Source organism: Giraffa tippelskirchi, chromosome 6 (assembly GCF_054371585.1).
Source record: "Giraffa tippelskirchi isolate mGirTip1 chromosome 6, T2T-mGirTip1v1.2.pri, whole genome shotgun sequence".
NCBI classification, from domain to species: domain Eukaryota; kingdom Metazoa; phylum Chordata; class Mammalia; order Artiodactyla; family Giraffidae; genus Giraffa; species Giraffa tippelskirchi.
Genome location: NC_137280.1, coordinates 132,903,095 through 132,928,756, shown reverse-complemented (window position 1 = coordinate 132,928,756; position 25,662 = coordinate 132,903,095). Strand labels below are relative to the sequence as shown.

The 25,662-nt window shown below is 40.8% G+C and overlaps 1 protein-coding gene across 1 annotated transcript in view; it reads left to right on the top strand.

The window, feature by feature from the left end:
- SH3TC2 (SH3 domain and tetratricopeptide repeats 2) overlaps nt 1-25,662 on the top strand; it is a 364,632-nt gene that overhangs the window by 231,124 nt on the left and 107,846 nt on the right. The window lies entirely within an intron of this gene.

Here is a 25,662-nt window from a genome sequence, read left to right as displayed (position 1 = left end):
CGGTGTTTATGTAAAGATACTGTTTCACTTGTGATGAAAATGAAACTAATTGTTCAGAAAGAGGAAATGGTTCACTAAATTAGAAGAAACATATTATTAATTGTAGTTATTAAAAAGAATGAAGTAACCAAAACTTGCAGACTCAGAAAGTTGTTCATGCTTTATTACTGAGGTATAAAAGCAAATTGTATGAAATGACTACATTTTTCTTATGTTAAAAACATACATATGGGAGTTTTGGTGGCTGCCTTAATTACAACTTCTAGGTACTGCTGAAAGCTCTGGGGGACACAGTTAGCTGCCTCCCAAAGATTTACTGTAACACAGTGAAGTTCAGTAGGAAAATTATGATATGATGGACTGTGTGACAAAGGCTATCAAAGAGGTATAAAGGAGATCTGAATTCAACAGAGGGCTGGTCTTGTTCGTTATATGGGCGAAGATAAAGAGAAATTACAATGTGTCATTCAGTTGGTGGCCACGGAGCTTGGCTTGAGGATGGATGTGATTTGGGTCATCAGGGAGCAGAAAGAGAGAATTACCATAGAGGAGACACGATGTGAAAGGGTGTGGAAGCGGGAAACCTTGAACTATGTTTGAGGAACATATTGCAGGAGAATAACTTTTGCAGGACAGCTGTTAACACCTGATATATCAGGAGAGGAACAGTAAGATGTGAGTCATGCTATGTATTTTGAACACCCCTGAATGCTGGGATAAGCAGTTGAGGTTTAAGAGAAATTAAAGAAGGAGGCAGGCAGGCCATGAAAAGGCAAAATCTAGAAAAAAAAGTTGATAGTGGGATAAATGAGGCTATTTCACAGAAATGTGCCTAGCAGCGCTGTGCCCAAGGAGCAGATGAGGAAAGAAACCACAGCGCTCCTCCTGTGGGTCTTAGGGTAATGGATCTTTGTTTCCACGTTTGCAAAGCAATTTTACTCCTCTCCCACTTGCCCTCAGACCCTGGTGGTGAAATAAAATGCATTATGTGTATGCAGTTGTGGGGCTGGGTTCCTGCAAAGGGCTGATTTCCTATAGAGGATTGTGATTAACGCTGCGAGAAAATACAGGACAGACCTCACAAGCAGAGAATTCAGGTTGACACAGGGAGAGGGACATGTGACAAGCTGTGGGAGCATATGGTGTGGTCATCTGGGCAATGAGGGAGGAAAGGAAGTGAGTAGATTGACATGCAAAATCCAGAAACAACAGCAAAGACCTTTTTGTTTTTAATCTACCATGCTGCAAAATTGAATGCTTTGCAAAAACTTGGGGTTGGAACCAGACTCAGGTAGACACTGTTATTGTCTCATTGAAATTTAAAATGCACATATCCTTTGACTCAGCAATTGCACTGCTAGGAATCTAGAAATTTCTCTTGGAGATATATGCACATGCACATGCAAAGGATATATATAAAGAATATTTTTTGCAGTGTTGTTTAACATAATTTAAAAAGCTGCCAAACTGGAAATAACCTAAATGTTTGTAAAAACAAAATGGCTTAGTAAATTTGTATGCTGACATTCAGTGGATTATTATGCAAACATGGATGTTTGTAGCAGCCATATTCATATTTGCCAAACTTGCAAGCAACCAAGATGTCCTTCAGTAGGTAAGTGAGATAAATATACTGTAGTATATTTAGACAAAGGAATATTACTTAGCACTAAAAAGAAATTAGCTATTAAGCCATGAAAAGACATGGAAGAAACATAATGCATACTACTAAGTGAAAGAAGCCAATCTGAAAAGGCTACATATAACTCCAACTGTATGACATTCTGGAAAAGGCAAAATTGTGGAGATAGTAAAAAGATCAGTGGTTCCTGGGGTTAAGGGTGAGAGAAAGATGAATAGACAGAACACAGGATTTTTTTTTTTTTTATAAATTTATTTATTTTAGTTGGGGGCTAATTACTTTACAATATTGTAATAGTTTTTGCCATACATTGACATGAATCAGCCATGGGTTTACACGTGTTCCCCTTCCAGAACACAGGATTTTTAGGACAATGGAATTACTCCATATGTTACTACAATGTTGGATACATGTCATTCTACATTTGTCAAAGTCCTTAGAATGAACTTTGTAAGAGTAAACCCTAAACAGTGGATTTTGGGTGATGATGCTTTTTCAGTGTAGGTTCATCAGCTGTTAACAAACGTAGCACTTGGGTGGGGGAGGCTGTGCGTGTGCGGGGCTGGGGGCACATAAGAAGTCTCTGTGCTTTCCTCTCAGTTTTGCTAGGAACCTAAAATTGCTCTAGAAAATAAAAACTCTTATCACAAAAAGGTAGCTCTGTACCAGCTGATATGAAGCAATATAAAAAATATATCATAAAGTAAAAAAGCCGATAGAACAACAGTGTAACATGTCCCTATTTATCATATGTGGCATCTTCCCCAAAACACAGATATATATCAGTAAGGAGATGTGTATATTGATTAAACAAATTAGTATAACTTTACAGTGGACTTTAATGCTTCAGTTCAAAAGAACGGGATAGATAAATGTGATAAAGATTTCCAAGATATTAAATGAAAAGAGTTGAAACGAAACAGTATGTGTATCACCTTTTTGTATATACAGCATATGTTTCTATTTTCACAAACATTTTTGGAAAGACACTTAGAAACAATTAACTGTGTCTAGTATATAGAGGGCCAGGGACTGGGAGACGGGGCTATTGAGGAAGGCAGGATGTATAATTTTGCTTTCATTTTTTTACTCATTTGCTCTATTTGAATGTTCATTCTGAGTACTATTAAAAAGTGTGTGTATGTGTGTGTGTGTGTGTGTATGTTAGTCGCTCAGTTGCATCTGACTCTTTGCTGTCCTATGGACTATAGCCGGCCAGGCTCCTCTGTCCATGGGATTCTCCAAGCAATAAAACTGGAATGGGTAGCCATTACCTTCTCCAGGGGATCTTCCCAACCCAGGGATCGAACTCGGGTCTTCCTCATTGCGGGCAGATTCTTTGCTGTCTAAGCCACCAGGGAAGCCCATTAAAAAGTGTAGTTTAAATAAAAAATATAATACACACAGAATTCTGGTATATACTGTCATGGCCATAAGAGTCTTTCCCTTTGACTAACTTTTGTTGGTGAAGAAATTGAGATGCAATTTAAGCAAAAGTTTGTGAATTCTCTGTAATTTTGGACACTGAGGGTGGGTGTGGGGAGGGGAGGTACAATGGATAACAGCAAAGGAGTAAAAGTAAAAATGATTAGAATTTTTTACTACTTTGGAGGGGAAGAGGAAGGATGTGAGAAGAAACCAGGAAATGAAAATAAAGATGGCAAAAAAAAATTGAACTAATGAGGAAGCAAAAAGAGAAGACAAAGCTTGTTAAAAGCAGTTTCTGGGACCAACCTGTTTTCTCTTTGGAGTGTACATGAGTATGTATTTGGGGCTTTCCTGGTAGCTCAGCTGGTAAAGAATCTGTCTGCAATGCAGGAGACCCCGGTTAGATTCCTGGGTCAGGAAGATCCACTGCAGAGGGGATAGGCTACCCATTTTAGTATTCTTGGGTTTTCCTGGTGGCTCAGCTGGTAAAGATTCCGCCTGCAATGTGGGAGACCTGGGTTCGATCCCTGGGTTGGGAAGATCCCCTGGAGAAGGGAATGGCTATCCATTCCAGTATTCTGGCTTGGAGAATTCCATGAACTGTATAGTCCATGGGGTTGCAAAGAGTCTGACATGACTGAGGGACTTTTACTCACACTCATTGAGTATGTATCTCTACTGATGTGGACATTTTTGACAGTACAATGAGTTAACAGGGCTATGTATCATTCCACCTTGCAACTGGAGTGCCGTTAGGATGGCCTGGCTCAGTGGAGCCCCCACTCCAGTAGAGGACCTTCAGAGGCAGCCACAGACACAGGGAGGTGGTGGGAGGTCCTGGGTCCCCACCCCAACCAGTGCTGCTCCCCTTGTAGTTGCTTTTCTATATCCTGCCTCTGCAGAGCTACCCTGGTAGCTCAGGTGGCAAAGGGTCTGCCTGCAATGCAGGAGACTGCAATTCAATCTCTGGCTTGGGAAGATCCCCTGGAGAAGGGAATGGCTACCCATTCCAGTATTCTTGCCTGAAGAATTCCATGGACAGAGGAGCCTGGTGGGCTACAGTCCATGCGGTCATAAAGAGTTGGACATGGCTGAGCAACTAACACTTTCATTTTTTTTACTTCATCCTGCCTCTGCATACAATTAGATTTGTGCAAACCTTCCATTGCTAAAAAGATACCCATTAAAAAGGGAAGACCCAGAGGGATGGGATGGGGAGGGAGGTGGGAGGGGGGTTCAGAATGGGGAACACATGTAAACCCATGGCTGATTCATGTCAATGTATGGCAAAAACCACTACAATATTGTAAAGTAATTAGCCCCCAACTAAAATAAATAAATTTATTAAAAAAAAAAAAGCTATTCCAACCCTCTTACAGTATGAGTGGGGTAACTGAAACCTATGATAAGAAAGAAAGTTGAGAAATATTGCAAAGATAGTTGGAGGAATGGGTCGGAAGCCAGGGCTTCAGATTCTCAATCTTCCTTCTCACTTTTTATTCTTATGTTTTAGTTGAGACTGAACAGGAGAGGAACAGGCACGTAGGCTAGCTTAAATTTCAGTGGCTTAAGTTGAAAAGGAATATTCCTAGGGGAAGAAAAAAAAAAACACAACTAGACTCACAAAGACCAAAAAGAAGAGGAAAAAAAAATTGGAATGACAGAGGAGAGTAGACAAAGAAGGGAAACTTAAGCCTAAATATGTTTGAGGATGAATTGGACCATAAAGTGGAAACTTACAGAATTGAACAGCAGGGATTAAAAAATATGTTAGCTGATGCAACCAACAAATATGTTTTGATTACCCACTCTGGCCCAGTTTCTTTTTATAGCTGATATAATGATGAATAAATCAGCTGCAGTTCCTGTCCTCAATGAATTTGCTGTCTAGTGTACAGCTTGGCAGTTTGCACAAAACAAGACCATGGGTTCGTTTATGCAAGCTTTCATTTGACATATCCTTGTGACCTACTGATTATTTTCAGAGAGCTGCAAAGTCTGCTGTGTTGTCTGGCATAAAAAAGATATTGGCTTCAGCCTCTATGAAGTCCCTTGTCAAGAGAAACTAGCCCTTAAGTGTGGCTGTTGAAGGGGAGAGACCTAAGGCATTGCTTACTGGTTATGGTTACTACGGGAAAGTGGAGGGGGGTCTGGGTAAACAGAGCAGCTAGGAGAGCAAAGCAGAGTGTTGCTAAAAGGAAAGGCAAGGAGGGACAACAGAGGCTCTTGCCTGGCTGTGGAGATGATAGGCTGATGGGCTAAGTGGGAGAACAAGCCAGTTGGTGCCCACCCAGCTCAGAGAAAGCAGTACAGACTCTCAGAATCCTAGAGCCACCTGGCTCTCACTGCATAGAGGAGGAGCCTGAGGCCCATGGCGGGAAGGAGCTTGTCTATGTCACATAGCAAGTCAGAGGCCGTACTGGGAGGAGAATGCAGGGTTTTACTTATTGCTCCATCCTGCCCCTAAAAGAATTTCTCAGGGCTTAAATGCAGGATGTTTTGGGGTCATGTAGACCTGGGTCTGCATCCTAGTTCTCCCACTTGTTGCTGGCTTTGTGATCTTGGCAGCTTTCTTTCTTGGCTTTTATCTCTTCACCTGTACGGTAGTACTGTGGTGGTTTATCTCCAACACAGTCATCATTGATTCCTTCCCTCCTTTATCCACATCCATTGCCCCATCAGAAGATGGGCTTTATTCTTTCATCCCTTTGAATCTGGTCTGACTTGTGATTGCTGTGACCAATGGATATGACAGCAGTGACACTGTGGTATATTGGGGGCTAGTCTTCATAAAGACTGGCAACTTCTGCCTATCTCTCCTGAATGACTTACTCTGGAGGAAAACCTCTGCTCTATAACTGCCTGGAGACCTCATGTGAAGAGGCAGTCCAAGCTAACCACGAAGTGGAGAAGCCCCTTGGAGAGACATGCCCCTTGCTCTTTCAGCCATTCTAGCTCAGTCCCAGCCACCAGCTGGCTGAAAATGCATGACAAGCCCCAAGGAAGATCCACCCAGCTGAGCCCCATTCACAGTCAAGAGAGGGGATGATAAAATGATTGCTGTATAAGCCACTGAGTTTGGCAGGTGGTTGCTACACAGCAGTGGTAAAGGGCACATGTACCTTCTGAGACTATTGTGTAGATTCATGAGACAGTTATTTAGAACAGGGTCTGGGACATGTGAAATGAACTAAATTTTTGTTTTAACTAAAGCAAACAACAAATCCTAAGCACCCCCATCAGTTTCTTACGGAAAGTGTGTCCACCCCTAAAGGATGCATTTGCAGACTGCATAGAACAAACCACGTCTTTCTTCCACTCAACAGCCCTGTGGGCCTTTGAAGACAGCTCCCATGTCCCTCATCAGGTGCTCCCACAACACTGGCCTCCTCAGTCCTTACTGTGAGTTAGGTATTTGCACGTGCTGTTCCTGAAGCCTAAAAGCCTTTCCTCCCCGATGTTTGTATCATTAGCGCTTACTCATCTCTTAGCTCTCAGATGAATCATCATTTCCTATGGAAGTACAGGTCCCCACCCTCTGGGACACACCCTCAGAACACTATACCCCTCTCCTTCCCATCACTTGCTGTTTATGAGATTGTTCAATCAATATCTTTCCAGAAGATTCCCTTAAGCACAACATCAATTGTATTTGTTTTTGCTTATCACTGTTGCCCCAAAACATCAGCACCAGCTGGAACCCTGACACAGGTAGATGCTCAGTAAATACTTTTTTGTCAGCAAACCAGCCAATTACTGTTTCCTTTGTGTCTTTTCTTCTTCAGACTAAGCATCCCCAGTCCTTTCAAGGTACAGGACTTGGTTCTGACTTTGTTCCTCCTTTCTTCTCTTGATCTCTTATCCAGACCACTCAGCCCATATGCCCTTCCCTCTTTGCTAGCTTCTGGGCTCTTCGCTCAACCCCACTAATGGGTGGCTTCTTTAGTCGTTTCGCTATTTTGGGAGAAGGCGTCTCTAATACTAAGCAGTTCCTCCTCTACAGTGGTTTGTTATCGAACAAGGCGTTTCCTTCCTCAAACTTGAACAGTGGGTCCCCAGGGCTCTAGGCAAAACTGCAACATTGGTGCCCCTCTTGGCATCCCAACCCCTCCCTGCCTCAGTTCTCTCGAAACTACCGACCATCCCCCCCAGCTTCCACTGCTCCAGTAAAGGCACCAGTCATTACTCACCTGGAATATTGTCTTTCTAATACTCTAGTTTCTTCCCATTCCAATCTCTCCTTCGTACCAGCTGCCTCAGAAATTTTCTGTTCCAGTTACTTCCCTGGCTAAGACCTTCAATGAACCCACCTCTACTCTCTGTCTTTAGCAGAGGTTTCAAATTGAAAGCCATAGACCACATTTGACCTGCATATGTCTTTGATTTGGCTTAGAGAGTTAACACGTTATTTAGGCACTAACATTTGAAAATTGGGGGCTTTCACATATTTATACACTCAACTTGTCTGGAAATATGGCAGAATGAGCTGGAGCTAAGTAGCTCTTGGGGCACATGGTATGGAGTTTGCCACAGCCTACACCACTCCCCAGCAGTCCCCTCCTTTCAGGCCAGTGTTCTGCTGCCATTTATCATCACACTTGTAATGGTGTTTCACTTTATATCCCACCTTTGAGGTTTCTATAGGCCTTGCATTGCCACCTGGCTTACAAGAATTTTTGATTCCTGAATCTGTTTTGATTCCTGTATCAATAGAAAAGAAGGAAAAGAATAAAGAACACTGTCACCAGTCAGACCCTCCTGGTCCAGTAGCATTTGTAATTCACAGAGAAATCTTAATTTTGTGTATATGGGGGTGAAATTATAATTAATTTTTATTTTCTTCTCTGTGCATTCCTATGGTTCCCAGGTTTTCTGCACTAAAATGCGTCCTTTGTGTAAAGCTAGAATAAAGTAAAACCTACAGAATTTTAGCTATGTCTATAAAATCTAGAGTATTTAGCTCTGCTTTATAGAGTTACACTATAGGCTTTGTTGGGGCTTCCCTGGTAGCTCAGTTGGTAAAGAATCTGCCTGCAATGCAGGAGACCCTGGTTTGATTCCTGGGTCAGGAAGATCCCCTGGAGAAGGGATAGGCTACCCACTCCAGTATTCTTGGACTTCCCTGGTGGCTCAGATGGTAAAGAATCTACCTGTTATGTGGGAGACCTGGGTTAGATCCCTGGGTTGGGAAGATCCCCTGGAGGAGGGCATGGCAACCCACTCCAGTATTCTTGCCTGGAGAATCCCCATGGATAGAGGAGCCTGGCAGGCTGCAGTCCATGGGGTCACCAAGAGTTGAACATGACTAAGCAAAGCACAGCATAGGCTTTGTTATCTAAGTAGATCATTTCTTATCACACAATATTATTTAATTCATAAACCAAATTTAAACCACCTTTTACTTCTTACAGTTTCACTTTTTTTGGGTAATTGTTTTTTTGAAGTAAAAAACATACATGTAAGTGCAAAAATCTTTAAGTATACTTAGTACATTTTTACAAATGTATTTTAATGCTTTATGTGTTTTTTTAAAGTGACTACACTTTTATAAACAGCACCCACAGTGAGCAGACTCTTCCACACAGTTTAGCTCATTTGATCCTTACGATCATGAGAGGCAGGCAGAATTGCAGGCGAGGAAAATAAGGCTCACAGGAGGCAAAAATAAATGCCTTGCTTTAGGTCTCCTGACTAGTGTGTGGCTGTGATGAGACTTGACCTGAATCTTCTATATCATGGTTGAACTCCCAGCAAGACCATGGGAGGCAGAGAGCAAGGCCAGGCCAGGAGGACTGGAGAAATATTGTTACTGTGGATCAGACACACAGTAGATTTAGGCTCTGCATGCACAGAAAACGTTTGTCCTTTTCACTTGCCTCCTCCTCCCACTTGCTCCTCCCTACCCTGACCTCCCCACCCCGCATTTCAGTTACTTGATCACTTAACTAAATGGGAAACGTTCCCTTTAATGGCTATTTTGGCATCAGTTTGTCTAAGAGAGTCACCATATTGGAGAAATGCAGCCCTAGCTTCCCTCCTCTGCCTTCTTTGGATCATGTAAACAGTAGCTGCAGAATAGGAAAAAGGAAATGTCATATTTATGTGATGGCTAAAGCCTGAGATTGGATCCTCTAGAGTGACAACATAATTCAGAAACCACTAAGAACTCCCTGGTGTTCCTGCTGTCAAATCCCTGCTCGTACTTAGAAAGGCCCTCGGGGATCATCAAGTTCCTTCCCCCTGCCATGGTGGGGAGACTGAAGCTCAGCAGAGGGAAGCTGCTTGCCAAAGGACAGTCAACTTGTGACAGAGCTGGGATTTGGAACCCATTGGCGGGAAATCTTTCACAATTATGTGAAATCTGTATATCTTTATATCAGGTTCTTAGTTTGTGCTTTTTTATGTATCCATTAGCTTTCAGTTCCTATCCCACCTTCTTATCCCTGCTCTGTGATGCTGGGGCTAGGAGTCTGCTAACTACATTACCTGGACTTTCTTGTTGGGTATCTTAATGTTTTTGTCTGACAGCAGAGGACAGTCACGGCTCTATCTCCAGCAACCATTAGCACATCCTGTATCTATCACCAATGGTGTTCTCCAAATCAGAGGTCCAAGCTACAGCCACAGAGATCCTGATGTCTAAGCCACCTGACACCCTCCTCTAACTCTGAGTTTTTGGTAACATTTCCATTTCCCTTCTATTCCCTCAGCCCTATTGGTGGTAGCTGCTTCTTGCAGTCATTAATATCTGAATTTTCTCTGCATTCTCTTTTTATCTTCCTTTCCTTCCAAAACCTGTGCAACTACGTCCCTATATTAAATACTTTTTATTGGAAATAACTATCATGGATACCAATCTTCAAACTAAATTTCAACTGATATGCTGCTTTAAAATTTTTTCTTTCTATTTTTTTTTTTTTGCAACTTTCTTCCTCTAAACATCCACAGAAACAAAATAGGTGATGCCCAGAATCTGGAAAGAGATCTTAACATTCATTAATTCAACAAAAAATTGTGTTCTGAGAAATAATTTTAGGGAATTTTTGTTGAGAAGATTCTTGAAGTCTTGTGGTGAGACAAGCAGTAAACAGGCAAGTACAGTGCAAAGAGATAAGGTTTGTGGGAGGCATAAGCACGGGGACACTAGAAGAATATAAAAAAAGCTCTACTATAATTGATGGATTTGCAAAATGTTAGGGAGGATTTCTCCAAGAAAGCACTATCTAACTGAAACTTGAGGGATGAGTAAGAGTTTGCCAAACAAATTGGTGACTGTTGTAGTTTGTTGGAAGAGATATTATGGGCAAAAGTGGTAACAGAACATGTCAGGGCCTGTTATAGATTGAATTTTATCTCCCCCAAATTTATATGTTGAAGTTCCAATCTCACAATGTGACCTTATTTGGAAACAGGATTGCTGTAGATGCAATTAATTAAATTAAAATGAGGTCATACTGGAATAAGGTAGATCCCTACAATATGAGTGCTTAGTCAGTCAGTCATGTCCAACTCTTTGTGACCCCATGAACAGTAGCCCACCAGGCTCCTCTGTCCATGAGATTCTCCAGGCAAGAATACTGGAGTGGGTTGCCATTTCCTTCTCCAAAAAATATAGCATATCAAATACAAAAATAACAGGGTGATTTAAGAGCAGGTTACATATTACAGAAATAAAAGATTAGTAACCATCAAGACGTAGTAATAGAAACCACATGACCACATGGAAGCACAGAAAGAAAAAGACTGAGAGGGGGAAAAAAAAAGCACTCTTATTTGCCTGTGGGAAAATATTAAGTCTTTGGACACACATGTAATAGGAGTAAGAAAAGGAAAAAATAAATGTAGACAGAAACTTAAAAAAGAAAATTCTCACAAATTTTCCATACTTGAGAAAATCTTAGACCTATACATCCAAGAATGTATAAGACAAAAAAGCAAGAAGGACAAACAAAAAGAAAATTGCACTAAAACATATCAAAATCCAATTGCTGAGCACCAGTGATAAAAAAAAATCTGAAAAGAAGCCAGAGTAAAGATATATATATATATAACAATTAGATAAACCCCAGAGTCTGTATCAGAAATTAGACATGAAAATGGGACAGCACCATTAAAATACCAAAGGGCAAATATTAAGGTGAAACTAAAATGCTGTCTCCATCAAGGGAGAGAAGTGGCCAAGATGGCAGAGTAGAAAGACCCTGAGCAGTGTGGTGTCCTTATAAAAAGGGGAAAATTTGGAGATAGCAAAAATGCCATGTAAAGATGAAGGCAGATACTGAGGAGATGTATTTTTAAGCCAAGGAAAGACAGTGCCAGAAAACCACCAGAATTTAAGAGAGAGGCCTGGGATAGATTCTCCCTCCCAGCTCTCAGGAGGAACCAACATCTCGATCTTGCCAACATCTTGGCAATACCTTGCCAACATCTTGATCTTGGACTTCTAGCCTCCAGAATGCTGAGGCAAAAATTTCTCTTGCTTAAGCCACTGAGTCCATGGTGCTTTGTTATGGCAACCATTTCAAACTAATATAGGTTCTAATCTTGAAGAGTATTATAAGGTTTGTTAGCAATACTGTACATTTAACAGAGCCTGTTCTAAGTGCTTTATAGGAGTTAGCTCATTTAATCTTCATGACAACTCTAAGAGGTAGGTAGTATTATTACCTCATTTTGACAAATAAGGGATTTAAGATTACACAGTTAATAAGTGATATTATGAGGCTGGACTTTGAATCCAGGCTGAGAAGGAATATCTAACCTACTATGTAATACCACCACCCTGTGAAAAGTTCGAGTTTTACCTGGAGAGCAATGCCTATGATAGACATTTTTAAAGTCAGATTTATTGAGATGTAGTTTACACACAGTAAAATTTACTCTCTTTAGGTGTGCAGTTTTATGAATTTTGGCAAATGCATATAAATTCGCAACCACCACCACTATGAGCTATGTAGTCACTATTTGGGCGATTTCAGGAGAACAGTAACATGATAAAATTTTCATTTTAGAAATATAACCCTGGCCACAGTTTGGAGAATGAATTGGAAGAGGGTGAACATGGAGGCAGAGATGAAGGATGGCCTGGACATGAGCAATGGTGGTGAACATGGAGAGAAGTGAATGAATATTAGAGATCTGTAAGAGGTAGAATCTGTAGACCTCAAAGACCATTTCTTGGATCAAATACAATCTGAATGACCCCAGATCATCTGCAATCTTTCAGTAAAGATATTTTTAACCCAATTGACTAACATACCATCCATTGTTTCTCCTTTTCTATAATCTACTCTGGCCAGGAGTCTCTCAAATAGGTTAAAACAGTTAATATTTACAATTAAACCTGAGCAAATTATATAATTTGAGACCACTACATTATACTAAAATTAAATTATGAAGCTGGATTCATGATGAAAGATTTATTGACAGAGAGGACAGGCTAAAACCAAGCTTCCATATGCATCTAATTTAAATTTGAGGTATTTTCAATAGTTTGTCACTTTCAATCTCTGTCCTTACTTTATTTTCTTCATGGGCTTATCTTTTTCTGAAACTTTCAACTTTTTTATTCTGTATTCCTCACCCCCTCAAAACACCTAAAATACAAGCTCCATGAATATAGGAATTTTGTTTATATTGGTTATTGTCATATTGTCAGTGTCTGGAATGGTGCCTGGCACATAACAGTCATGCAATGAATATTTGTGCAATTAGTGAATAAAGCTATGACTCACTAAGAAAAATCTCAACATCCAGTCATTTGGATTTGCAGATGAGGTAATTAGGGCCTAGGGAGGTGCAAAAATACGCTTGAGGTTCCAAGCAGGTTCATGGCTGGGCCCAGATATCCCTTAAGTTCCTTGATTCCTGGCCAAGACCTCTTTCCACTGCTTTATATGACCTCACAAGTCTGTTCAGTCCCAGCACAGCAGAGCAGGTTAAGAACATGGACCTCAAAACCCAAACTTTGGTTTAAATCTAAACTCTACCACTTGGGGAGTTGTTGTTTTACATCTCTGGATTTGTCTTGCTCACCTGTAAGTCAGGGAAAAAAAATAAAACCTACCTAGTAGCATTCAGTTCAGTTCAGTCGCTCAGTCGTGTCTGACTTTTTGCGACCCCATGAATTGCAGCACTCCAGGCCTCTCTGTCCATTGCCAACTCCCGGAGTCTACACAAACCCATGTCCATCGAGTCGGTGATGCCATCCAACCATCTCATCCTCTGTCGTCCCCTTCTCCTCCTGCCCCCAATCCTACCCAGCATTAGGGTCTTTTCCAATGAGTCAACTCTTTGCATGATGTGGCCAAAGTATTGGAGTTTCAGCTTCAACATCAGTCTTTCCAATGAACACCCAGGACTGATCTCCTTTAGGATGGATTGATTGGATCTCCTTGCAGTCCAAGGGACTCTCGAGAGTCTTCTCCAACACCACAGTTCAAAAGCATCAATTCTTCGGTGCTCAGCTTTCTTCACCGTCCAACTCACATCCATACATGACCACTGGAAAAACCATAGCCTTGACTAGACGGACTTTTGTTGACAAAGTAATGTCTCTGCTTTTAAATATGCTATCTAGGCTGGCCATAACCTTCCTTCCAAGGAGTAAGCGTCTTTTAATTTCATGGCTGCAATCACCATCAGCAGTGATTTTGGAGCCCCCAAAAATAAAGTCTGTCACTGTTTCTACTGTTTCCCCATCTATTTCCCATGAAGCGATAGGACCAGATGCCATTATCTTAGTTTTCTGAACGTTGAGCTTTAAGCCAACTTTTTCACTCTCCTCTTTCACTTTCATCAAGAGGCTCTTTTGTTCTTCTTCACTTTCTGCCATAAGGGTGGTGTCATCTGCATATCTGAGGTTATTGATATTTCTCCCGGCAATCTTGATCCAGCTTGTGTTTCTTCCAGCCCAGCGTTTCTCATGATGTACTCTGCATATAAGTTAAATAAGCAGGGTGACAATATACAGCCTTGACGTACTCCTTTTCCTATTTGGAACCAGTCTGTTGTTCCATGTCCAGTTCTAACTGTTGCTTCCTGACCTGCATACAGGTTTCTCAAGAGACAGGTCGGATGGTCTGGTATTCCCATCTCTCTCAGAATTTTCCACAGTTTATTGTGATCCACACAGTCAAAGGCTTTGGCATAGTCAATAAAGCAGAAATAGATGTTTTTCTGGAACTCTCTTGCTTTTTCAGTGATCCAGCGGATGTTGGCAATTTGATCTCTGGTTCCTCTGCCTTTTCTAAAACCAGCTTGAACATCTGGAAGTTCACAGTTCATGTATTGCTGAAGCCTGGCTTGGAGAATTTTGAGCATTACTTTACAAGCGTGTGGGATGAGTGCAATTGTGCGGTAGTTTGAGCATTCTTTGGCATTACCTTTCTTTGGGATTGGAACAAAAACTGACCTTTTCCAGTCCTGTGGCCACTGCTGAGTTTTCCAAATTTGCTTGCATATCGAGTGCAGCACTTTCGCAGCATCACCTTTGAGGATTTGAAATAGCTCAACTGGAATTCCATCACCTCCACTAGCTTTGTTCGTAGTGATGCTTTCTAAGGCCCACTTGACTTCACATTCCAGGATGTCTGGCTCTAGGTGAGTGATCATACCATCGCGATTATCTGGGTCGTGAAGATCTTTTTTGTACAGTTCTTCTGTGTATTCTTGCCACCTCTTCTTAATATCTTCTGCTTCTGTTAGGTCCATACCATTTCTGTCCTTTATCGAGCCTATCTTTGCATGAAATGTTCCTTTGGTATAGTAGCATTACTGTGAGCTTTAAATGTGATAATTCAATTGAAGTACTTTCAGCATGTAGCATGGCATAAATAAATTCCCCCTAAATATTAGATATTTGTATTCTTACAGGAGAACCACCCATGGACATCATACCTTTCCTAACTTCTGGTGAACTGGAATAATTTCTCACTTAACTTTTAAGCTGTCAATAATAGCAGAGCACCAGAAGATATGTTAATGTAATGATGAAAGAAAAAGGATTCCACCAAATGGAAGGGAGACATGCATATGGAAAGAACTAGTTCCTTCCTCAATAAAATCTGATTTTCCTCATCTGTAGAGTGGAGAGCTGAACTCCATAATATCTGTGACATGTGTCTGGCATCCTATGATTCATATCCTGAAAATAGAATGAGGTTAAAATGCTTCATGCTTAATATGAGTGTGAAGTTGAAGTAAGGTAACTTGATATATCAACCTTTTCTTCCCCCCAACCCCCAACAATAGTGGATTGTTTTGAAATTCATTTCTTTCTTAATGAATAGTCACTACATGTCAATGACTGTGCTGAGCCCTGTGATGAACCTGAGAATGACTTTGTCTATGAGAATCTGAAAGGAGGGTTTTTCCCAATTCCCTGCAGGGACAAGGGTGCTTCTGGGCCAAATGCTGTCCAAACCACTCTATTAGTTTCCCTGAACTGTCATAAACTGGGTGGCTTAAAATAACAGAAATTCATTGTCTCACAGTTTGGGAGGCTGGAAGCCCAAGATCAAAGTGCCCAGTGGGTTAATTCCTTCTGAGTACTTTGAGGAGGAATTTGCTCCTCTTTCCTCTTAGCTTGGTGGCAACCTCTGGCATCCCTTGGCTTGTAGATACTTCATCCTGATCTCTGCCTTCTCATATGATGTTTACCCAGTGTGTGTGTTTGTTCCTGTGTCCAAATTTCCTTTTTCATAAAGATTCCAGTCATACCCTATTAGGATCTGTCCTAACGACCTTAACCATAACTTTCTCACTGGCAAAGACTTGGTTTCTAAATAAGGTCCCATTCACAGGTACTGGGGGTTAGGACTTCAACTTCTTATGTGGGGGACACAATTCAAGCCATAACAAGCACCTTCCAGCCTTAAATAGCAACCCTGAGCCTTTCCTGCAGAGTCCAAAATATGTTCTCTTGGCTTTGACTTCTCATGGAATTAGGCTCACAGCTCCTGAATACTGTGAGCCCATGTGTACAACCCAAGATTCTATTTGTGTTTCTGGCAGTCACCTCTCATCATGGGCTCATGTTGAGCTTGTGGTCAATTAAAATGTAGGCCTATATTTCTTTCATACTAGTTGACAAACCAGTTCATCACACCCAGGGTTTTAACAGCTGATTTATGAAATTCAGTACAAAACTTTACAGATTGCTAAATGGTTAATTTTTGAAGGGCTCAAGCTAGTATCATGAGAAATTAAATTATTAACAACTGTAGGTCCAGAAACAATTTCTTTAGTTGCTGTTTTCCCGTGGCCCCAGGACCCAGTTAGAGGCCAATTCTGTCCAAGCAATTGGTCCCATTAATCATAAGCCTGTAGCTCCTTATGAGCAATATGTCCCAGCACTGGAGACTTACTTGTAAGGTCTCTTCAGACCCAGTAGAGGTCCCCAGACAGGGCTGGAATGAGGGTGGGGTGAATGAGGCACTCACCTGGGACACAAGTTAATGCAAACATATCCATGAGGAGCAAGATATCCAAATTTTAAATAAAGACCAGAATTAGAATAAGGTAAGTGAAGTGAATCATGCAAAAGCAAGGTTGGATACTATCTTGATTTAAAATATAAATATTTTGTTCCTTTTAAATGTTCTGTATTAATTTTGATTTTTAAAAAATATTGCGTAAAAATATTATCTTAGTTTTCCATTAAAAGGTGCCCTTTAGGTGAGTACCTCATCCAACCTACCCTGGTCCTGGCTTTTGTTCCTGGTGTGGATTCTGGTGGGGCAGAGTAGAGTCTGGGATCAGCCTCATAACTGGAAATCAGGATACCTGGGTCATATCAAATTCTACTATTAATTTCTTATGTATCATTGAGTAAGTTACTTCCCCTTGCTGTGTCTCAGTTTCTTCAACTGCTAAATTATGTGTATAGACTAGGATTTTTGCTGCTGCTACTGCTAAGTCGCTTCAGTCGTGTCCGACTCTGTGCGACCGCATAGATGGCAGCCCACCAGGCTCCCCTGTCCCTGGGATTCTCCAGGCAAGACCACTGGAGTGGGTTGCCATTTCCTTCTCCAAGGCGTGAAAGTGAAGTCGCTCAGTCGTGTCTGACTCTTAGTGACTGCGCGGACTGCAGCCTACCAGGCTCCTCTGTCCATGGGATTTTCCAGGCAAGAGGACTGGAGTGGGGTGCCATTGGGTACGAACTAATGACAAGAATCTGTGATGCTAGCTAGAGTTCTGACTGGGGATTGGGAAACTCTTCTTCTCTGAGCCTATCTGTGCTATTCACTGACTGTGTAACCTTGGACAAGTCATTTCCCAATCAGACACAGACTTTCTTCTCTCTACTAGCTAGGGTGTAGTTGAAATGATCTGCAAAGCTCTTTTGAGCTCTGTATTTCTCTGATCCTTTTTCTGCTTAAATGTAAACAAGAATATCCAAACACCACAAGGTACCAGCAACTAGGCACCAGTTATAAACAGCTATATTTTATCAAAGGGACTTACTCAAGAACAAAGTTTTGTTATTTGGCAAGATGTCAGGAAAACTTCTCTACAAGGAAAGAGAATTCAATGTCAAATAGGCAATATCTAAGTATTGTTTAATTTTGAAACACCCTCATTAGAAACTTGAGCTAGTGTGTTTTGCTGTTGAAGAAGAAAGTACAGATCAGGGTACTGTATTTTTCGTTGACATGTTGTCATTTCATGCAGTGATGTAGAGAAGGCCCTCATGGAAGCTCAATGTAGGTGCTGAGTAACCTTGAGAAAGGCTCATAACTTCTGAGAAATTCTTTTAATCTGTTGAATAGGGACAGCAAGACCTGCTCATGGGGTTGCTGCAAAAATCAAGTAGGGTCTGAGTATAGGAGAAAGTGCAGTGTAAGCTAAAGAGTTCACAAAAGTTATAAAATCTCATTCAAAATTGCCATAGAACAATTTAACAATGCAAATCAAAGATGTTTAAAATGTCTCAGTAACTCAACCTCCAGGTATTATGTCTGTGGAACTAATTAAGAATAAAGATATCATTGCTGTGTATTTATTGCAGCACCTTTATAATGAAACAAACTAGCAAAAACGAGCTTTCTAAAATAATAATAGAGGGTTGTTTGAGCATTGGTTGTAATAGCTCCATTTGATAGAATGTGTTGAAAATGAGTTCATGGAAGCCCATTTATTGCCCTGCATAGACTCAGAACATACTGTTGAGTGAAAATTACGAAGTAGTGTATATAGTCTAAGCACATTTTTTTAAAAATAGATATGGGTTATTTCTGGGTGGTGATATGATAAGCTTTATTTTTTTCCCTTTTTTGGATTTTCGCTACATTTTCTGATTTTTCTACAATGAATATATATGACATAATTTTTTAAAGGCTATCCTAAAAACAGATATGTTCAAGAGATTGTTCTTTTGAAAATAGTATTGATCACATGTTAAAACAATTTAATAAATATCAGAGATATTTTATAATTTTTTAAGGAAATGATAATAGTGTGAGATCTTGATCTAGATTATTTTCATTTTGCCCAGATTTTCCTGCTCTATATTTTTTTTGCTGAGTCCTCTGCATATACTCATTCACTCATTCATTCATCTTGCCAACATGTATTGAATACTTATAATGGTCTGGAGAGTGGGCTAAATACCACAGTTAATGCTGCATACAGTTAAGGTTGCATAATGATTGATTGGCCTTTTTTGTCTATTCTTTCTCAATTTCTCCAACAGAAACTTCAGTCATCTCCAGAGCTCCTAGCCTTGGAGTCATCATTCATTCCATTCTATGTATGTCCACTGTGTCATAGCTGCTGCTGCTGACCACGTCTAGCTCCCTAACAGCCTCTCCTGCCAAATGCCACTCCCATAAAGTCTCTGATTTTAGTCCTTCTTCACTTTCACAACCATATCTTGATGCAAGCACCATGCATTTCCTTTTCCAGTCATCTAATCTAGCAAACTCCAAGATTTTTGTGATCAGATATACATCCTTATCCGTAACATTTTTGAACATTCAAACCCAATGTATGTATTTATAAATCATTATGCTACTTTCAACTCACATGTTAAGCATTAGAATATTAACTTCTTTTATGGGTTTTTGAAACAGTATAAAACCGACATGATATTTTTTCTTCCCACATTTCAGTGGATCATCTTGCAAACTCTGGAATGTTTGGAGACCTTTGCTCTACCTATAGTTCTAAACAGGACACCGAAAGTGACCTTCTCATGTTTTTATTTGTTATGAGGTCTGGTAAGTTTACATTAGCCTTATATTAACCTAAAATGCCCAACCCCTGGATTCAAGGTCTATTACTAATTACATCCCTCCAAATAGGTCTTAGCTGGTTTTAAGCTGAAGTTGTTACCCTTGGGTTTTTTAATGCATGTTTTATGTGAAGAGTCCTGCGGTTGAATTAGGTTGGAGAATCCTGCCAACTTCGGTCTCATTGGATCCTCATGCAAATGAGCACCCTGAAGATTCTAAGAAAGCTCTAGTGAAAAGGGAAATGGAACATTTCTTAGGCTGACCCTACCATTTACTGTGTAACATTTATTCACACACTTTGAAACTACTGTTAGCATAAGATTCTTAGGGAAATACTAAGTTACACTGCTTACTAGCTTCTACCTACATCACCACATGTATTTGCCATCACAAAAAGTGGCTTCCTCCTTCCTGTGTCTTTTCTGCACTGGGATCCGTGATCTGAGATCATGGACCATGACAAGCACAAAACTTTATTATTATTTTAGAAATCACCTGATCTTTCATGGACAGCTGTGTCCATGAAACAATCAGTAACAATCAGTTATACAGTAGTCTTTTAAAAAATAAATTTGTTTACTTATGGCTGCACTGGGTCTTTGTTGTTGCACATGGACTTTCTCTAATTGTGGTGAGCAGGGGCTACTCTCTAGTTGCAGTGCATGGGTTTCTCATTGCTGTGGCTCCTCTAGTTGAAAAGCATAGGCTCTAGGGCAAGTGGGCTCAGTATTTGTGGTACATGAGTCAAGTTGTCCCATGGTATGTGGTATCTTCCTGGCCCAGGGATTGAACCCATGTCCCCTGAAGTGGCAGGCAGATTCATAACCACTGGACCACTAGGGAAGTCCGAGTAGTCTTTTAAAGTGTAGATTGCATGGTCTTCCTCTGCTCAGAACCCTTCAATGGCTTTCCAAACCATGCAGAAGAGAACAGAGCTATTTGGAGCCCAGTGATCTGCTCCATCTGCTTCTCCAACCTGATTTTCATCCCCTTCTTGCATCTTTCCAGTCACACTGGCTTTCCCTCAAAGATGCCAGTTTTCTTTGGGCAGGGGAGTCTTTGCACTTGCTCTCCCCTCCACCTGGGATGCTCACATCCCCCACATGGCTCACTCCCTCTCTTTGCCCAGGATTCTCTCACAGATCACCTTCGCAGTGAAGTCATCCTTGACTTATGGACCTCAAACCCTAGTCCCTCCATTGGCTACTTTCTGGCTCTATGAACTGCTGCTTTATCTCCATAGTTTTGCCACTACCTCTGTTGTACCATACAATCATTATTTATTTCTTGTTTTCCTCTCCCACAAGAATGTAAGACCCAAAATGGAAGGGACTTTGCTTCCCTTCTTCATCACTCTATCCCTAGATCCTGAAAGAAAGGCTGGCACATAGTAGGAATTCAAGAAATATTTATGGGATAAGTGAATAAATAAAAATGCTTAGTCAAGGTTCAAATGGTCATTTGCATGGTTTAGTGAAATGACTGGTCCTCTATTTATGTTTCTCTCCCACACAGCTAATTGTTTTAATAGATAGGACTGCCTGAGTATTTTAATTTTTTCACTTAGCTCAGTAACCCAACTGCTAGACTATACATTTGGGAAGAAAGGAATAGTATTTTATTTATCATTCCATAGCCCACTGGCACAAGTACAGGACTTTAAAAATAAAAGGCACCATAAACTTGATTCCTCCTAGTTCTGATTAGCACAACTCACTAAAACTTTGAGATACTTAACTTTCTTTAGAGTATTTCAGTTTGATAGTAATGAAAGCTTTATTATGTTTACTATTATTATTTTTAAAGGTGAAATGCAATTTTAACCTTCAGCATGCCAACTTTGTTCCTTATGAAGAATCTATAGTCTCCATGGCTCCTAAATATAGCTGTAGGTGTTCTTTACTGTTGTTTGTATTGAATTTTAGGCATTTTCTGGTTTTCAGGCAGTGGGACAAAGGTACTGAGGCTAGAAAACCTTAGACTACATAGTCACCTGACTTCCTGAAGCATCTGCAGTCATTTTTAGGATTCTGTAGATCTTGAGAGTCTTGAGGGAAAAAAGGAGATGAGAGGCCTTAATAAACACTGAGTTGAATTAATTGGTAAATCAAAATATGCCCAGCCCTAATATTTATTTCTGCTGTGATAGTGGACCATGTTTACAAAATGGATATAATGGTTGTATACTTGCTGCATATGGCTATTATGAAGATTAAATAAACAATGCACATAAGATGTTGGGCACATAGATACTATTCTTTCATTTTATTTTATTTTTCCTGCACTTATTCCATTGCCTAGCACATAATAAGGGTGGAGAAAATGTTAGCTATTATTCACATGCTTCCTTTTTCCTAAAGCTTGCAGATAGATCCTTTACCAATCAATCAGTACATATTTGCAGAAGTTTTTCCTGTGTTTGGCACTGTATAAGGCATTGTAAGAGGGTATGTAGACATATGAGATATGTACTTGAGATGATTCTAAGTCAGTGAAAAAGCATAAATGTATAATCATATCATTTGAAAACTGAGAAGACTTGAACATGGACTATAAATGATGAGACACCTGGACAAGTCTTGCTCTGAAGGATAAATACTACCTGACATACAGGGAGAGGAGAGGGCTCTCCAAGGATGGAGAATATGGAGAGAAAGGGGGCAAGATAAAAAAGGGAGAGAGGTGGTGATGAAGGAAGGGAGATCGATAGCCGGGAGGATTGTGAGATGTGCAAGGAGAGAAAAGCCAGGGAGGCAACATGGGAAGACCATGAATGAGTAAAGTAGAGGCAAAGGATGAAGATGGATTGTCAGGTGTTCAGCCTGGGCTACCAGAAGGGGTGTCTGTAACAGAGATGGAGGTCCAAAAGGAGGAGTGAGTGTGAGTAGGAGAGGAAGTAAATGGTGCTGAGAAGAAGGAGGGTAGATCTGGGACTAGGTTCCTGTGGGAAGGTGGAAAGGGTTGAAGAAATGGATGGTTTGGCTTGAGAAAAGAAAAAGAGAGAGAGAAAGAAATGCTTCCCTAGAGACTGTAAAAGGATGGGGGAAGAGTAATACCAATGATTCAGTTAGATGTGCATAAAAGTACATTGATACTAGTTATCAGATTATGTGCCCTTGTCAAGTATTATCTTCTTTAATGTTCATGATGGTTCTGTAAGACAGATTCTTTGAGGTTTACATAAAGACCAAGTAATAAAGTTTGCTTGTCCAGGGTCATACAACACCTAAAATCGGAGTCTAGATTTTGGTTCAAGATCAGACTCTAGAACCCATTCCCCAAACCTTTTGCTGCAGGCTGTCCAAGGACAGGGAGAGCTGTGTTGCCATGCAGGGGTGAGGCTGGGGTTAACTGAGGAATAAGTCATAGGCTGAGAGAAGAACTGGGAAGTGGGGTTGGGGGTAAAGGAGAGAGCAGAGTACTGCAGGGTAAGTTGAGGGTTGAAGGAGAGAGGTCCAAAAAAAGCACTATGGGAAAATATATGGGGTAGAAAAATGAGAAAGAAAAAGGAGACCTAACTCAGAGCAGCACTGGGGAATCTCCACAGCAGGGCAGAGAAAGACATTTGAGACGAAGCTTGGAGACACATAGGAAGGCTTTTATCCTCATCTCTAGGGCAGTCTTTTAGAGTTTGGGGAAGGGATTTCCAGTCTCTCTCCTGTAGACTTAGCATCACTCTTTCCTGAGTGGGGAACTCTGAGATCTGGATCTGCTTAGGGTTCAGTAAGGTTGTGGCTCCATGAAAGCAGGGTCCTCAGTGGATCTGAGAGGCAGAGCAGATAGAGGTTCAAACTCAGCTCCTCCCCTTATTGGCTGTGGATCCAGGGGCCAGGAATCCTCATGCGTCAGTTTCTATAACAACCAGCACCCACTTCAGAAGAGCATTGTTAGAGTTAAGTGAAGTTTCTAATGTAGGGCTGCTGTAATTTCCCTAACATATACATTAGCATCCTAAAAACTATAAATAGCTATACAAAATAAAGGGAAAAAATTCAAACCATGGCTACTGGTTATTGGTTTAAATATAATTATGTTCCAAAAACTTGATATAAGCCATAGAACTTCAGGCATTATGTAGATATTGTCTATTACTATTATTACTTGCTATGAGCCAAGAATGATTTTATATTAATACTAGACCCAGCTCATTGGGTTAGCTTTTGGCTTGTTCTTTTCCCATCTCTGTCATTCTCTTATTCACTTTTCACTGAATGACAATTAGCAATTTATACAAAGTGCTTTTTTGCTTACATTACCTTATTTCATTTTTAAAGCAAACCCATTGAGTAGATGAGTTTATTACTCCTATGTTATAGATGAGGAAGACTTCAGCCACATAAAAGAGGTAATTTGTTCAAAGCCACATGGATTTTCCATCTCCAAAATCTTTTTAATGTGAAAAATACTCTGCTAACACTCATCAAAGAACTGCTGTGTTGATAAAATAAGAGAGGTGATTATACCTTGATCATGTCAAGAGTGCTATAGCAGGGTGTGGGGTTTGGGAAGCAAGGGTGGAGGACAGAGGAAACCAGGATGACTTGTCTTGGAATCCTGGCTCTACCCACTTGGGCAACTCACCTAACCTCTTCAAAACTCCATTTCCAGTTACTTACAATCTCTGCCCCTTAGCTTCTGAAAACATAGAAGAATCATTTTAACTCATGGAGTTGCTATGAGAATTAAAAGACGTTGTGCATCTGAGCATTGATCCTAACTTAAGATCAATGAGTTAATTATTAATTCCTTCTTTTGTATCATACAGTCTTTTGCTGGTTCACGAACCACCTGTTTATCTTTAATGCAAGGCAAGGACGACCTCTTGCCTGCTTGTTGCAGATCTAGTAAAATCCCTGAAGTCTTTAGGAGCTGGGTCTAGTGTTTAGAAAGCATAATCTGAGTCACAAAGTCCATTTCCAAAGTGAGTCACTTTGTAGCTAGTGTTTTGCCTCAGTCAGAGTCAGCTGGGGAAGAAAGGAGACCCATCAGTGGGGTAGGGGTTAGGGATGGGACTTCTGCTTTCCATAGAGAGCAGCTCTGTAAAGACCAAGTGGGGTTTCACTGGACAAATTATTTCAGTTTATCATTGCTTCCATTGTTTACATGTTTCTAGCTCCTTTCTTGCTACTTCTGAAAAACTTGCTCTTGAAAAAAACATTAGTTGTACTTGCTGTGTGCCCCTTGGCCAGTCTCTTCTCCTCTCTGTGCCTCATTCTCATCTGTTAAGGGATGGGATTGTGTTTGATATCCCTAAGATTCATTCCTCTGTTGCATTCAGACTCTCTGGGGTAGGGGGGGTGGAGACTCAGGTGTGTTCTTTCTGTGCCAAGGAGAAAGCATGACACGATCAGCACACCCATCTTTTCCTGGACCCTGACACATCATCCTGTAATTTTTGACTGGCTCTCAGGGCGCCTCATGCCAGACAGTTATTTTCCATCTTCCCTACAACTCTGCCATTCTCTGGCATGAGGAAAATGGTACTGGTGCTAGAGACATGTAGAATTTTAAGGGGACCAAATACCTCAAGGGCCACTTGCTTCTTTAAGCCCCCAGGTAATAGCTCAGGAGCCACAGGGATGGCTTCAACAGCAACCAAAACCATTCATCAGGAGCCACTTTCCATTTATGGCTGGTTGTTGTGGTTACCAAGCAGATGGACATACATGGAATTGTATTTTCCCCTCTCTCTCTCAAGTTTTTAATAGTGAGGTGGGGCTATTGTGGGATTAGCTTAGAGCTGTGAGTCACTGGGTACAGGGCATGTTCTTATTTGCCTTAGCGTTTTATTATTATTATTGAATTGTGTGAGGCCCCGTGGGTACCGAGCCCTAGCTCCACCACTTCTCCTCCAGATGGTCTCGATGTTCCCATATGCATCACGAGCGTGATGAGGAATAGCTATGTAGACATTCAGTACTGGAAGACATGCCTGTTGAAGTTAGGCCAGAATTCTGCATACCTGGCCAGATTGCAGGGTTATAATAATTGAAAAGATTGGAGAATTTTCAGAAGGGGGAAAATGGAGAGACCATTGAATAGGGAACCAGGAGTTTAAGCTCAATTATTAACCATTATATAAATTAGGGTCAATGATTTCATGGCTTTAAGAGAGCAGAGTGATTGGGACAGATGGAGAAAATTAAGTTCGTCTAGTTTGCCAGAACCGGTTAATTGGTTGTTTCTGTCTGATGTGGCATGCTAAGAACTATGGGGCATGATTTGGGTTCCAGGGAAGAAGACTCTGAGCACTCGGGCTCTGTGTCCAGATAGATGAATTCAGTTAACAATGTTCACCTCTGGTTCTAGGATCAAGAGTGTCAGGGAAGGCGGGTGTCTGTCATTCAGGTACTAGAT